Raw genomic sequence first — 17,005 nt, 5'->3', positions numbered from 1 at the left:
ATATATATATTTTTTTTCGGTTGACTCTACATACCTAGTAGATCTTTGGCCGCCCAAACCAGCCATTTCCACGTCTGCCTACCTTGGGCTACTGTTTTCCAGTTTACTGCATGTAGATCTTTCGCACCTTTTTTTTATTATGTCTATTAATCTGGTTTTTGGCCTCTCACGTAGTGTCTTGCCTACTATATTATCATTGATTGTGTAGAGGCGTCCTGATGGATTGCTTCGAGTTACATGTCTCGCCCATCTTAACCTCCTTACCTTTATATCATAAGAGATTGACTTACCAGTCTCTGTATGCAGTTCACAGTCAGTTCTTCTCCTCTTTGTAATAAGGAACTGATCCTAGATCGCTTCTGTAATTGTATGGAGGACTCCGTGCGAATCTCTTGACTCTGCTATCTAGAGTACCTATTGGATCAGGTATATACTATATTTATTTACTTTAACGTATATTTAAACCGATCATATAAAAAAAATCAGTACCTAAGTTGTTTTGGAACAATTTATGTTACACAAACCGACGTTTAATTAATAATAATTACTTTTACATACCTATAAATCTAATAAAATAACTTGCAATTAATAAAACTAGTAATACATTTTTTTATGATAGTTTCAACCGGTATGTATTTGTAGAATAAAATTATTATGAAACTTTATGCAGAAGAATCTCATTTTCAGAACGCTGAACAATAAGTTTTTCCCTTAAGATCGAGTGCCCTTGAGACGAAAAGCAATTTGCTTCATCGGGACACTGTTTAATTTTAAAGAAAGGGCCGAAGGAGTGTAAACTGGAAGAGTTGAGTGGTAGCAGGTGAAGGAGCCACGGGAATCGACCCGATTTTTTATTCATACTGTCCTTGTTAGAGCGACCGTTGGGGTGAAGTCTACTCTCAGATAGCTCTATTAAATAAAGCTAATTCCAATGAAGGCTAACATCCGTGGTCGATCCTCGCCGAAGATGGATTATTCATCAAAATGGTTCAGTGAATAGGGGAAGGATCTAGGTCAGGACGATCTGCACTAGTCTGGAACCCAACTTATAAAAAGTGATTTATTAAAGTAAAGCTAAAATAAGCTTGCTTAATGATATACAATATTACACGAATTACCTATTTTATTTATTCAAAACGTTATTTTGGTCTATTCAGCCACCTTAATGTTTGTCGAAGAATTAGAAAGAAAAGATGAGTTTAATTGAGCCGTTGATAGAAAAAGTGGTGTAAATCGTTTTGTTCTTATCTTGATTAATTTCCATAAAAAATAAAAAGTGAAACCATAAACACAAGCATGCTTGAGTGATCGTGCGGGTCCAGGGGGGAGGAGGCTTTTCAAAAAGGTTTTTGTAGTTTGGACGATTAATAGACAAAGGTTAAGTTCTACGTGAAAGCTTCCTCTAAAGGTTGCACTACGAACGCTCAAGCATTCTCGATATTTTACGCCATTTTCCAATTTCAGGTGTATTTTAGATATTGGTCGATCTAACTATCATAAAATCTTCCCATTTTAAGCAAATATTACAAAAGTGATATAGGACCGTAGCTTCCACGGGGTCTTAGTGGGGCGGGAAGGGTTGGTTTTTTTGTGGTATGATATGAACTCCTCTTGATTTCTCAACGAGTACAGTGTTGTGACATGTCGTACATCGACCAACCTACTATAATTGCCTGTTTGAAAAGTCAGTACTCATAACAGTATAATTAATCAGGTTCAGTCCTTCATTCTTTTTTTTATTGCGTCTTGTCTCTTGTAGAACAAAGTGTAATAAAAATCACCTTAATAATGGCATAAATATCAATGGGATAATTATCAGAAAAGATACAAGTGTGCGTTGTTCACATGTCCTACTTTATCCTACTATCTCTGCATACCACCAAATCTTGCGCTACATACACAAATAAAATAAAAATATGAAATGTAAAATGTTATCTCTAGAAGATGGTTAGCCGATTTTTTTGCACCTTATTCTATTACTATTATTATTTTGTTTTTTAAATTTTGGTTCTGATGCTTCTGTAATAATACTGATCGTTACAGCATATTTTAATTAAATTAACGTTTTTATTTATAAGCACAGCATAATTTTATTTGATCTGTGTTAAAAGACAAATAAAGGGTTATTTATAATATTGCTTTCAAAGATATTTTGCTAGGAAAAAACTACTGTATTTAACAAAGTCTGGATATATTTTTTAAAATGTTTTTCAATGATGACAAACTTTTACAAGATGGAAGACACCTTTCATTGATAACTAATTGCATTTAATAGTTTTTAAATTATCTTTTATAATTGAATTAAATAATGTTCTAGAACGTAAATATGTTATGGTTTCTTAAAAATTAACTATTTCACATAAAGATGCCAGAGATAGACCAGCTTGTAAAAAGCGCACACAGAGCCTTCATCTCCATTTCTAGAATAATTAATTTCCCGATAAATCTCTAAAAATCTGTAGCTAAAGGAGTACAATGCCAAGATAAATCCAGTTCTGATATACACCTGCGAAACCTAGGCTGTAACAGCTACCCTAGAGAGCAAAATCGTGAGATTACCGGAGCGATCTGGGATCTAAGCCGTACCTCACAGAAGAGAAGAACTAGCGACGAAATGCTTGCAGAGACTGGTCAGTCAATATCTTATGACGTGAAGGTAAGAAGGTTAACAAAGATGTGAAAAATCTGCATGGAGGAAACTGGAAAGCAATAGCTCAAGACTGGTAGGAGTGGGTAATGCTGATTTGTGTGGCTAATGATCTAGAAGGTATTTAGAGCGAACCAAAAAAGGAAAAAAAAAGGTGGCAGATTGTTAATACTTGGTACTTAAAACGTGGCTTCTTTAATTTGTATAAAGTAAGTTAACAATATAACCGTAGTGCACTTTAACGATGGAATAAATAATTTAAATAAAATTCTATACTTTTATCTCTTTGTAGTTACAAAAGTTTATTCTAAGCATCAAATGATAAATGCTGCTAACTGATCGATAATAAATTTTTCGGAGGTAATTTTTTCTATAATTTTAATAATAAGGAGCTAATTATTGGTGACCTAAAAAAAATTTTATATTTTTAACCGATTTATACATTACTTGAACAAACACAAATAATACCATTAAATAAAGACAAGTCTTTAGTCAATTACAGATACTCTAAAATTTAAAAAAAAATATATATATTCAATTTTAAATATTGTTAATTTTGATTTCAATATTGTAATATTTTAATCTCAATACTGTATAATGCAACCAACTATCCCCCTGCTCAGACCCAACCACTTCTTCCCCTCAGCTGGATATCGACCTGACATCCCTGCAGTCCTTATCGCACTAAGGATATGTCCTCCCAGTCAGATAGGAAGGGCCCATTTCCATTCGCCTAACCTGCCAAAGAAGACGGCTTACATGAAATCGATCGAGACCCCTTTCAACTTCGTTGAATATGTTTGCATCTTGTTCTGATTTCAAGTATCAACTCATCCAATTACTGGCAATACAAATATTCCTCTCAGAACTAAAATCAGAGGACTCTTAAATTTATTTTCGTCTATTATATTTCAATCCGAATTCTTTAATTTAAGTTTGCTTAAAATTATGCTATTACCTATTGACTTTAACTATTTTTTTTCTGAGTTATTAACATTCCTCATAATATTTAAGCATGAGCATAGTGGTTTGTATCTATGTATATAAAAGGGAATTATTCGAATGTTTGTCCACAGTAAATACTTGAAATAGTAAACTTTTGAAATACTTGACCGATTTACGAGCTGTTTTCTTTCAAATTTTTCCTGTCGTCATGGAATGTTTAAAAGCTGCTGAAACCCTCTATTTTTCCAGTAGAAAAAACGTCATAAACAAAATTAAACATAATTACTATGTAGCTTAAATGTTTAAAGACACCTGATATATAACTAACCGATTTTTATTATATATTATTCTAATATATTTTTTTTTATTTAACGCTATATACCAAATAAATATATTAAATGATTAACTCAATCATTAATCGAACGTGTCAATAAAAATAATAATGTATGTTTAATTCTAACTAAATAAAGTAATTAATTAATTTATTTATTATTAACCTAATTTAATAATTTAATTAATTAATTAAATGATTAACTCAATCATTAATCGAATGTGTCAATAAAAATAATAATGTATGTTTAATTCTAACTCAATTAATTAATTTACATCACACTTTCAATTGTGTTCACTCAAATTTATCCTCTAATCTAGCAATATTGGAGAATTTCCGGGTCTGCTAGTAATACGTAAACATTGTTAAGGGCTTAAGACTGATTAATTACCAACAATGAGATTATATTAGAAAGGATTTCTAACCCACTTTTGAGGACTTTTGTTTGGAAACCAATCAGGACATAGAAATCACCACCTGTCTTCTATCGAACATTAAATTGAAGAAATAGTGAAACTTAAATCAACTCAATATACTTTTCTTTGAGGACGACCACCCCACACAGATTTTGAATAGGAATTCAAGATGCTGCCATCTAGTGGTAAACACAAGAAGCAGTCGGCCTATATACTCAAGGCTTCTGTACAGGATGAGTGATTCCAGGCAGCACCCTGTCGAAGGGACAGATACAGTATTAGGGAACATGATAGAAGAAACAGTGTTCAAGTTTCATCAAAATATCAATACCTCACTAATAAACTACCAAGTAAACTACAATACCATTATTATTCTATGTGACCCTATTTAAGTCAACAGTCAAAGTTAATGTTTAATAATAATAATCAGTTAAAAATCATGCAAGAATAGAGGTTTATTTTCACCTTGCTTACTTAAAATCTATTTATTAAATTAAATTAAATTAAATTAATTTAAAATCCATTGTATACAGTCCACTCCATTCATATCAGTTTACCAGCAAATTATAATTAATTCGGGGAATATCCCCAACAGTGAAACTCGGGGAATACTTGAATTTAAACACTTATTATTTACGGTGTATAAGTAAATGAAGTTTATTTTTACATTTTAGTTATTAAAAAAATGGATATTGAAACATTTTTAGTTTTAATAAACTATTAATTACAAAAATATAGTTTATTTGATTTTAATTAAAGAATGTTAAATTCTTTATTATTTAATATATGAATAGCTAATAAAACGCAGACTTATGTTGAAACACTCACAAATAAGAGCAAATAGATAAAGCTATTATTTTCTGAAGTAAATGCTGGAAGAAGGTAAAGGATTAACTAAATGAGATATTAATAAAAACATTAACATCGTTTAAGTAAATAACAATTATCTTGTTGTTGTTATAGTAAATTAACGAGCAAATAGCATTAGAGCTATTGAATGCATAAATTAATTTAATCACCGTTGTTAACAAAATAATAGCCCTGATGGCTAATCGATCAGTAATTACTTTGAATATGAATTATTAATAATAATTAGTTTGATTATTAAATCCGATTTTTCGAATAATGCTTCAAAAGACATGAATAAATAGCTCCAAATATTTTTTTCTAATTTACAGAAACATCCAATAACAAATTTGATAAAGTGCAATTATCTTTCTTAATTTATTTATTATTGAACCTCGATAATTATGTATGCATCATATAAATACCGTTTTTTTTCACGAAGCTTAAAGTTGGATGAGAATCATACTCATACATGAATGGAGAAAATCATACATCAATTTGTTTTTTTAAATAAAATTGCAATCAAATTTTGAAACTTTACTTTTAAATTAAAAGCATTACACTTATTAAGTTAACTATTAAATATAATTTATGAAATTAAAATGTATTTATCGTATAAGGGTATTTATTTTAATTTTTTTAAGGTTGGCATAGTTTCGTTTTATGTTATTATTTTTTTGTATATATTTCTGTGCTATCTCCGGGGCCGGGCTGTGGCAGATATATATCTATTTGGTTACCATAATTATAAATAAACCATGTGGGTTATGAACCTTCGATGGGTTCATCCAATCTATGTAAAATGGGTACCTTTAGTTGGGGGAAAACCTGATGGTTAAGTTATTGTATCAACCGTTGTTCAAGAAATAGTACGTTCTTATAACGTACTGAACCTCTGACCCTTCTTGAGTTGTACTAGTTTTTTTTTTTTAATAACATCATCAGTCAGTTTTATCGAAGTTAGGCGAGATCTGTTGCGTCGGGGACTGCAAACAACTTTCATTACCACCCAACATACCTTCCCTCCTTCACCCCTAGTTTTGTGTAGATTGATGGGCCCGCGTTGAAGTTATCGCTATTTTTGTGATTTTCGAAAATCCAAAGACAAAAAATTTATATTAGTAGCAACTGATACTAAAATTCGAATTTCATAGTTTTTTTTTAATTGGGAATAATAAATGTTTAATAATACTCGCCTAAGTACTTTAGAGGTAATTTAGAAGATTTTTTTTAATTATTCATTTAAGTGGTTTCATATTATTTAAATTATAATAAGACATAGCTGATATTAGAGACCATTAAATTGTGCAACTTTGATCAAAATCGTTTGAGTTTATTTCAAGAAAAGTAAAAAAAAAAAAATATTCAATAAATTAGCACTAGGTCTGTTAATATAACTGAAAACGTTGTCGTCAAATCCCTGCCTCGTATATCTAATTTCAGTTTCCTATGACTTTTATTTTGTGTGCTAGTCTGTTCACACTATGAATGCGACATTGACATCGAGGTTTTTAAATTCGATTTTTTGAAGCCGATGTTTTACGTTTGTCTCAATTTTTCAATTTTTTTAAAATGGAAAAGTAACTTCATAAAAAAAAAAAAAATTAACTGTATAAACAGAGTCCTATCAACAATTTGGTAGGATGAGGAAGTTATTCTTACCTTCACACTAGTAACGGAATAAAGATAAATTGAAGGTCTGTTCCAACATGCGTGTTTTTTACCTCCCAAACCCTATACTGACCATACGCAGTTCAGTTCTCGATAAACACAAGTCGTAGTTGGAACAGACCTTATGTTACTGAAATGGATGTTCAAAAACATCGATGTATTTTTGGCAATGGTTTCTAAGCATCGAAATTTTAATATTGAACAAGGATATTTTAAAACATCGATGTTTTTTGTTGTAAATGTCGTATTCTTAGTTCCAACAACCACTTCTGACTGTCCGTAGCATGCGTAGTAACTGCTTTCCCTCCCAAATTCTATACTGCGCATACTCCTTGCAGTTCTGGATAATTAGAAGTCTTTGTTGGAACAGTCCTTATGTTATTGAAATGGATATTCAAAACATGTATTTTTGGCGATATTTTGTAAATATAGATATTTTGATATTGAACATCGATGTTGCATCTCTAGTTCATATGCAAACACACACACACACATACCATTTTGCCTGACTGGGTCATTTCGAATCAGAGGACCTCAAAACATGTTTTTTTTGTCGAAAACTCGAATTCACAATTTTTTACAATCGCAATACTTACTTATTATATATATTCCACATATAGGGAAGTGAAAAAAATTAGGAATTTATTCCTTTTACAAGCTTCCGATCTCTTTATTTAAATTTTATGTCATTAATTTACTTAGGTCATAGGCGTGTGACCGGTAAATACTTTTTCATAACCACTTTTCGGATTACCTTTCTTCTCTCTGACAAAAGGTTGGATCTCGGTGAAGCCTGTTTGAGTTGCTATTCCTTTTGTGAAGCGCAAACATCAAACATAAGTGTTTATCACAAAAGGAACACTTTTCCTTGTCCTTCAACTTTTTAACAGCGCCTGTAGAGAGAAAAGCGGGACTCTCCTGCGTGGGATGTGTTTGCTTAACTCCTTCCTTTCTGTAGTCGATAATAGCCTAAGGTAGGAATCAGCAAGTTCTGAGTAAGAAGTTTTAACTTTATTTTTTTTTTTTTTACCTTTATCAAATTCTCAGACTGTACTTGCCTCAAGATAGCTCTAAAACTTATTTATTAAACTTGCTCCGACTCCCTCCACCTTTTTTCCCTTCCCGAGACACAAATTAAATGTAGTTTCTAGGAAATAAGATTTTTATTTTTTAAATCATAAAGCTTCCTATCTATATGCTATAACTTAAACTAAATAAGAACTCCACATAGATCTAAAAGTGTATTGAAAATGAACTTAACGTCAAACTTTATCGAAAAAGTAATCAGTGTCGCTGAAGTATAGTTTCGATTCTTTGCTACCAGTGGTCAAAAGAGCCATTGGAGAACTACGAATTGGTAGTTTATACATAACTCACTATTTTATATTCATCAGAAGAAAAACGTTCTCGTATAGTAAATACTCCAGGATTTATTCCACTTGTTAATAATAATAAAGTTTTCAGTTTATTTTAGTCATAGTTAATTTCTACCTATTTTGTCTTTGAAGAATACGACATCAGAATTCACTGTTAGTTAATCATAGTATTTAATTATACGTAAAACCTTATTTTTAAATAAACCAAGGGTCGGCTTCAGTACCATCAACTCTTCAAACCTCAGCTGCCAAACTATCCTACTTTGATTTTCCATTAACCAATTATTAAACAGTGGTTGTATTTGAGACAATTGCACAGACATCAGCAACCAAACAATTTTACTTTTACAAAAAAGATGGCGTGACAATATTGATAGGTCTCAGCTTGCCAAATAAACCCAATTTCCTCGTTCCCTATTCCCAATATATAGTAACTGAAATATCCTTTCCCTGTCTATTGTACTTGGTCAGTCGATAGCGCCATATTTATTTTATTTTACTTTTTACAAGTTAATAACGTTTTTTTTTCTTACTCTTCATTTCCATTATTTTATATCTGATACAGAATTTATTTCTAATGAGCTTTTTTTTTTTTTACATACTCCTTGTATTTAGCTCGTTTTATCTCTCCCAACACAAAATTTCAGAAAAATTGATCAGAACTATCTATGTTAAACTTTTTCATACTCAATATATAAAAGTTATAGGCTGTCAGCTGTAAATATCAACTGACCGAGTACCTGATCAGATATTCAAAGTTGAATATAGGTGGACGGATCCCGTCAATAAACAGTCTTGATTTAGTGTTCAGACCATATACATCTAACTACCTTTTTCCTTTTTTTTATAAGACTCTTCCCGCAGTCACCTAACTTTATTTGTGTATATAATGTATAAGTGACAGCTGTAACTCTAATATCATATATATATAATGAGCTTGAGAAAAATATGATTCAATCCAACATCAATCACTCTATTGAAATTAATATTTTAGCGGCGTACTATTAATCAATGCTTGAAATTGTTTAGAAATTTATTAAATTACGTTTCTCTTAATAGCAATGATTATTTTATGTATGAGTTGTAACTTTAATTAATTACCGCGGTCATTGGTTCAGTAAGGTGATAGGGGTTTCACGTAAACGAGAAACGTCATGTTTAAAAGAAACGTAAACTTTTCTTTTCATCCATCAACGTATGAATTTTTTACTAAAGAATCTTCCATGTATAAGGGATTTATGTTGTCTAAAAGTTCTTAATATCTTTTCGCGGGACTTCGTGGTATGTTTTAAAGCCAGAATGATGTCGCTCATATTATTCCGTTATTTTTATTTAATCTAGAAAATCATAGTTTTGATCCAGTGAATATATAATAGACAGTACTACTGTACTTTATTTTTATTTCTGTCTAGTTTAATGACCTTCGTGACTAGAAAAACAATATAGGATTCAATATAAGGAAAGATTGATAGCAAATAAAAACAGCGGAAATACATAAATTTTGATGAAGAAGAGTGAAGTGAAAGCAAGTCGTTTATTTCAATCACATTACTTTTATTCGAGGATTCAATCTTTCATTACTTTTTGCTATTGATATTTATTTTTTTCTACTCAGCTCTTATTTTGTTTTTATTGCCATGATTAAAGAATGAAAATATTAACGTAACAAAAAATCATCATTTGTTTTTCAAATTATCAATTAAGTCTTCATAATTTACAATTCTATACATAAATTCTGCTATACCCAGATGCATAAATTCAGATGAGTAAATCTAATGGCACAATGACGAACCTTTAATATTACCATAAATTTCTTTAAAATATAATCTTTTTGATATAAAAAGTTTATCTAATTGTTTTGATGAAGAGAAACCTAGTTAGCAAGAAAAGATTCCAGATTCTACCAACAAAGGTACAAAATTATCAGATTATAGGTGTCAAATTTTAGTCCAGATGATTATTGCTGTATATCTATGAAATATTCATAAGCAGTACTCAAAAGATGTTCACGCAAATTAAACAACTATAATTGAAAAATCATTGATAATACCCTTGTTCTATTATAGCCTGCTTTGCATGCAACTGTTGGTTTACCCTTGGTCATATGACTTCTCAGGAATACATTCCTATGTCAATATCATTGGAAATAATGCAGGAAGTTTAGAACCCGCACCTTAAGTTAGTGATTTATTACTGGCCCATAAGCACTAGAATAAGTTATAGTTATATTTTACGTTCCGTTTACATAAAATATTGTAAAGAGTTAATTAATGCTTTTATTCCTTTCGTTTCCGTTCATATATTGTTCCTTTATATTAATTTACACTTTTATGTAAATTTAGCATAACATAACGTAAGGGTATGAAAAGAAATCGGAACATATAGTGTGAATAGACTGTTTGGGCCAGGTTGTCCCTATAGACGTTCTTACACTATGCCCAGATTATGCTGAATTCTACGGATAGTCAATTTGAGGCTTTAAAAACTGTTTTGGTTAGGATAAAAAAAAAAATAAAAATAGAAAATTTAAATATTCGTGTAAATGGATGAGACAATAAAAATAAAATAATAGCTGAAAGAGAGAGAGAAAAGGAAAGTGTTAACATGTACTATAATATGGTTGATAAAAAATAAAAGAATAAAGTAAAACAATATTTAATATAAAAACTAGTAATAGAGAAGATAGAGGAAAATATAAAAGATATCAAACGACAGGAAAATGATTGATAAAACAAAAAAAAAATTAAAAACATTGAAAGATAAAAATATATTGAAACAGGAAAGAAGATATAATGAGAAAAAAAATTAAAATTAAAAGATACTAGTTGTTTGTAGTTTTTTAAAAATAAAACTAACCAACAGAGCTCTGAATAAAAAAAAATTAATAAATGATAAGTATAGATTTTATTACAGTATTATTCAAGTAAATTGCTATTATAATGTGAGCTATAGAAATAGAAAGATATGACGATACTTGTTTGGTGAAGATTGAAAGAATAAAAATTAAGTAGGTGTATATAATGAAGAAGATAGAGATGTAGACAGATGTGAACTAATTGAAGATATGTAGACAAACTGACAGATAAAAATAGGCAAAGAAATAAAATGATACACTGCACACACTCTACTAGGTAAGTTAATACAGATACTGTTATCTATTAATCCAAAGAGGTTACCAGTGCAGTACCTAGGAACTATCAATTAGTAACTATAGCTTACTTTAAGATTAGTATACTATTGTTATACATTTTCAAAAAATTAATAGTGCATGATTCAGGATTCTAAGGAGTAAAATGAATGGGAAAATAAAGGTAATTAAGGAGAGGAAAGTGAGTTTGGAATTTATTTAATAAATTTGTCATATTCAGGCAATGGATCAAAAGTGGCCTGAACATAGACTTTAATAACATACAGTTTATAAAAAACAAAATTAAATTTGAATAAGAGTCGGACTTGACTCAATGAAGATCTGCAACCCTCTGAGGAGCATTTGTCAACCGCTCAACAATATACAGCTGTGTATTTAACTTTCTAGTTGAATTGTAGCATCAAATGTAAATGCCACCACTTAAGATTTAACTAAAGACTGGGAACAACTGTTTCCTATTACCATACCAATAACATAAATCTTCTCAGATGAGAGACAAGCTCAGGAGCAAATAGTTGGAAGATGACATTAGCGAGGAGAATGAACTTCTTGGAGACAAACTGATAAACGAGCACTTAGGTTAAGTAGTTAACCGCAGGCTGTTAAAATTATGATGACACACTTTGAACTTGTTCCAAGCTTCTAAAAGCAACTCAACAAATTGACTGTTTAACTAACAGGTAGGGCGGTTCCTCCATTAACATCTATAATAAAATTGATACCCTTCCTCATTATAGAACAAGTTTTATGGCATTTTATTACCCAATGTATGTAGTCCAGTAGGTCCGTAGAAGAACCTCAAGTAGACAATTTTTGAAATCTTGCAGATAACATTTAAAACAACCGATTTCCAAAATTATACAAACTACAATAAATTGTGTAATATCTAATTGTTATCTTTGACACTGAATTTATATTTTAAAGTTAACTATAGGCCCCCTCTAGTTAACCCCTTTCCCCACCTAACGGCAGGTCAATCCACATTTTTCAAATTATACAATTGTTCATTTAATTGTACATTCGTTACTGAAATAGTATGACTGTAATTTACAGGTATTTTGTAGTTCAGATTGTATTATTATTTCAACATGGTGTAAGCAGCAAAAATAATGCCATATTTTTAGTCTTTATCACAGCATTTTAATTTGTACATAAATTTAGTACCTCTTCAAAAACAACGTTCCTCTAAACTGCACTGAACTTTTTTTTTTCGTTTTTACCCCCTCAAAATGCGTTTTTATTACGTTCAATTTTTTTACGACCCATTTTTATGATTCCACCTTAGAGAAATGCTTTATTTGGCCATGCTGCCCAAATACATTGGGTTGCTATAATACACAACTTACCCATCAATCTATTATTGGACATATTGTACTCTAGAATACATTCACGTTTTTTTCATTTTTTAAACAATAAATAACAATACACTTAAATAATTTTTTTTAACAAATTTTTTTTTAATTTTCTCTCCTATATACATATATTAGTTTTCCTCCTTTTAGCACAAAGCCAAATCATAATTTACCAATACATCAGGGGTGGCCAATAAGTCGATCGCTGACAATGTCTGGGGTGGTATTCCGTGTACCATAGACTTTGAAGCAATTGTAGTAAGCAAAACTTACTAGCTATAGTTTAATGCTTTTTTGGAATTCATAGAATTCTGACAGCCTGACACTGTGATGTCCGCCCCCCCATTACTATACATTTTGACTTCTGTGTTACCGTTGTCACGAGACGCAAGAAGTGAATTCATCAGTTACGACTCGACTCTTATCGTAGAACATAGTCAGTTAGCTTGAATATATGGTTCCATATGGTAGCTTATTTTATTTTGTATTAACAGTATTATTGTTAATTAATATTATTTATCCTCGGTGACGAAGTTGAGTCCCTTTTCTATTTAAATTAAATTGCTTCTCTTCTCTGTCTATTTACTTGATAAGTGAGCATTTTCGGCAACAGATCTCTTTTACCTGCGGTCATTATACTGAAAGAAAAACAAGTGACAGTATTACAAATATATTAGAAATAACAATAATTATGTTGAAATTAAGATGTCAGTATTGTAAACTATAATAAATATATCGTAACTTTAACATACTTCTTGTAAATTTGAATATGTCCATATTATATACTTGAATTGCTGTCCCCGACCGTAATATGCAGTATTGTTAATATTTTTTTCAATGTAACGGAGATAATTACTTTAATTAATTAAATAATTCAACTTTAGATAATTAATTAATTCAACATTTGTTCTTTGAATTTTCATATTTTTTTCATTCTAATATACCCGTGAACATAAGTAGTGAACCAAAAAAATCGAAAACTTATCACACTTTAAAGATAAAATTTGATTTTATGTACAAAAAAGATTGCCACCTCGGCAATACATTATTCCCCCTGTTTCACTCCTTCATGCCTCTCCTCTCCAGTCGTTTGCAACAATCGTTTGATCAATTAAGAAAATTTACAAAAATCATCGATAGATAGCAAGAAAACAATTATAGCAGTAGAACAATTTACTAAAAAAAAAAATTAAATAAAGTTAAAAAGAACTAACACATAAATTTAAAAAAAAAACAACAACATATAAATAAACAAATAAATTAGAATACACAAATAAATAGGTTAACAGAAAATAATACATTAATATAAAATAAAATATTACAAGGTACTTACTAAAACCATTTTTATATAATAGAGATATTATTTTATAGCTTTATTATTTATTAGGATTTGAACTATATATTTCGTAATCAACATGTTATAATTTATTTTTTTATTAACATTAGCCGGGGTTCGTCTCCGAGGTCGGAAGGGCTTAGTAGGACACATCCAGCCTTTGTAACCTGGTACCTGTGCCTTCATTGATTAAGTATATGCACTTTACGAGCTTGAATACTGACGTCATCAGATCTTAGTATGACGATTATTTAGGAAACGGTACTTATTAAAAAAAATTGTTTTTTTAAAATTCTATTATCATTGTCGTGGTTAGTTTTATATTAATACTAGTTTAGCGTTAATTCTAACATATAACATTTGGTACGCACCGTTACCTTATACCAACACGCTAAGAACATACATATTTGGTGTTAGTTGCAAGTATTGAATTTTTCGAAAATTTAGTTAAATGATGTATGTGTATTATTTAGATATTATTTAATTGCATGATATAAAATAAATGAAAAGCTGAACGTAGGTTTGTGCATCCCTTGTTTTGCGATGATTCACAGAAACATAGGTATGTTTTTAATTATTCCTTTATCTTACGAGGCCTAGCATAATCCTATAGTCCAAGAGCTCACTAGGAGAACAAATAATTTTATCCTAATTATTAATTAACTTTTTTGAAAATAACTCACAGTTTAGAGTCAACATAGAATACACTGCCAAATTAAAAATTACTTTTTGAGGAGTAATAATTAAAAACAATTGTAGGTTATTTTCTGTTAGAAAATGGTTCAATGCATACCTAGGTTATATAACGGATTTAAGGTCCAATTTCTTGGAGCCTAAATTGTATTTTTTTTGTTTCATCAGTGCTCGATATCATCAAAACTACCAAAAATACAAAAAAAAAAAACCTTTGCAGAATATCTTTTAAGGGGGGATAAATTTACTAATCAATGAACTATAAAAGAAATCTGTATGTCAAATGGTTCCCGAAATTGAATTTGATATACCAAACGTTTTTGCCGAACAATGAAAAATTAACATTCTATAAATTTATATCATATAATAGTTTCTGCAATGTAATGTTTCAAATATCAAAAGATTTCTGAAGAACAACAAGTAACCAACATTTTGTAAATTTATTTTGGTGAATATCATGAAAACTAATACACCTACGAAAATAAATGTCATGAAGTACTGCATATGCATTTAACTAGCTTCAATTTCAGTGCTAATATAAATTTCTACGTAAAATGGTTTCTGAGATATAATTTTTCATAATTTTTTTTTTGCCAAACAATGTAAAATCAACATTATGTTAAATAAAGATCTTGTTGAATATCTTGGAAACTGCTACTCCTAGGAAGATAATCATTATGAAATAAATTATGGTAGATTAAAGTTTCTTGAATTTCAATGATAGTAAACACCTATGCGTCTAATAGTTCCATGATATTCGAAAAAATAAATTCAGGAAGTGTAGGTTTTTCCTTATTTTGAAAACATTTATTGTTATTAGAAAAACTTCATATTGAGAATAATTGAACGCAAAAAAATCTGAGATCAAATTTACTATGCTTTAAAAAAATTGGGCTATTACTTTTTGTTTTGTTATAGGTGGTTTTAAAGATATCTGAATGAAAAAAAGAAAAATTTTTTTGGATGATCTCGAATTAAATGAACTTCTGGGATCATTTAGGTTTATACATTTCAATGTCTACATTTTAAGGACATTTACTGTATCCATATAGTCTTGGTATATATATATACATATATAAAAAAATAAATTTTGTAACTATAGGAATAGCCATAATTTTTTATTAACCCAATCGAGAGAGTCATAAAATTTTCACTGTTACCTGCATATAATTTTGATTAAAGGAATAAAAAATTTAAGTGAAATAACTGCTTTTTTTCTAGGGCACATGGACTAATATAAGCATACTTGAAGTCCGATTATTTAATAAATATTTTTTCTGTATTTAAGCTTATCAATTAACAAAGAACGTTGTACTAAATCTAATTAAAAACAAAATTCTCGTCCTTTGGGGATTGAATTTCAACATTATCTAAATCGAGTTTTTAAGCTTTGTTAAAACAATTTATATTTGTTCTCCATCCAGCTAAATTTTTTACATTGAATCTCTAATTAGTTGACAATGTTGAAATCTGGCATTTTCACTCAATGAAAACTGAATCAGCGTTACAAAGAGATTTTTGGATTTCACATGCCTGTAAGTGTTCAACCTCAACTTTTGAGGGTATAGGTTAAATTGTTATTTTGTTTGTTTGTGATAATGAAAATAATGAACAAAAATATGACAATGAAAGCTTTGTTTTGAAAAGTAATTATCCTAAGTTCAGTTAATTACAGAATGTGTTTTAATTATTTTATTCATTTTCCCGAATCCTCCCTTCAAAATATAATTTTGGGAAAATTTGAAAATGTGATGTGGCCACTGTGAATGTGATATAATTTTACCGATTATGTTAAATGAAATGTAATACTTCTCTTTTGGCTAGAAATGTTAGAATAGAACATTTCCGGTTACCACTGTTGGTAATAATGGTTTAGAAGTCCCAGCTGATATTATTTGAAATTATCATTGAATAAAATACTTACGTTTGACAAAAAAGCTAACGGCTCCTGAAAAAAAGATATAAATTAGAATATGTTTAATTAAAAAAAGAGAAAAAGTAAGTGCAGTTATTAATAAACTAAACAGCATTTAAAATGAATAATTACAATTAAATCAAATTTAAAGATACCCCAATATGTATGTATAAATTAGTTGTTGTTGTTGTTGTCTGGGGCTTAAGGGCGTAAAACCCTGAGGTCATCAACGCCCGTTTCGTGCTTTATATGTTATTTCTATAATTCTATTTCACTTTAAACAATTTCGAAAAAAAAAATTTAAATAATTACTTCTGTTGGTATTTTTT

General features: G+C 29.8%; 1 protein-coding gene across 1 annotated transcript in view; it reads right to left on the bottom strand.

Annotated features, from left to right (window-relative positions):
• Window positions 1-17,005, bottom strand: part of Lar (tyrosine-protein phosphatase Lar) — a 969,819-nt gene that overhangs the window by 735,711 nt on the left and 217,103 nt on the right. Inside the window, exon 3 of the mRNA XM_067045667.1 lies at window positions 16,686-16,709. The gene's annotated coding sequence lies outside the window, so the exon portion shown is untranslated. The remainder of the gene's footprint in view (window positions 1-16,685; window positions 16,710-17,005) is intronic.

Source organism: Halyomorpha halys, unplaced genomic scaffold (genome assembly GCF_000696795.3).
Source record: "Halyomorpha halys isolate HHAL.00 unplaced genomic scaffold, Hhal_1.1 Scaffold438.1, whole genome shotgun sequence".
NCBI lineage: Eukaryota > Metazoa > Arthropoda > Insecta > Hemiptera > Pentatomidae > Halyomorpha > Halyomorpha halys.
Note: the sequence above shows the minus strand (reverse complement) of the source record. Positions and strands in the feature narration are given on the sequence as shown.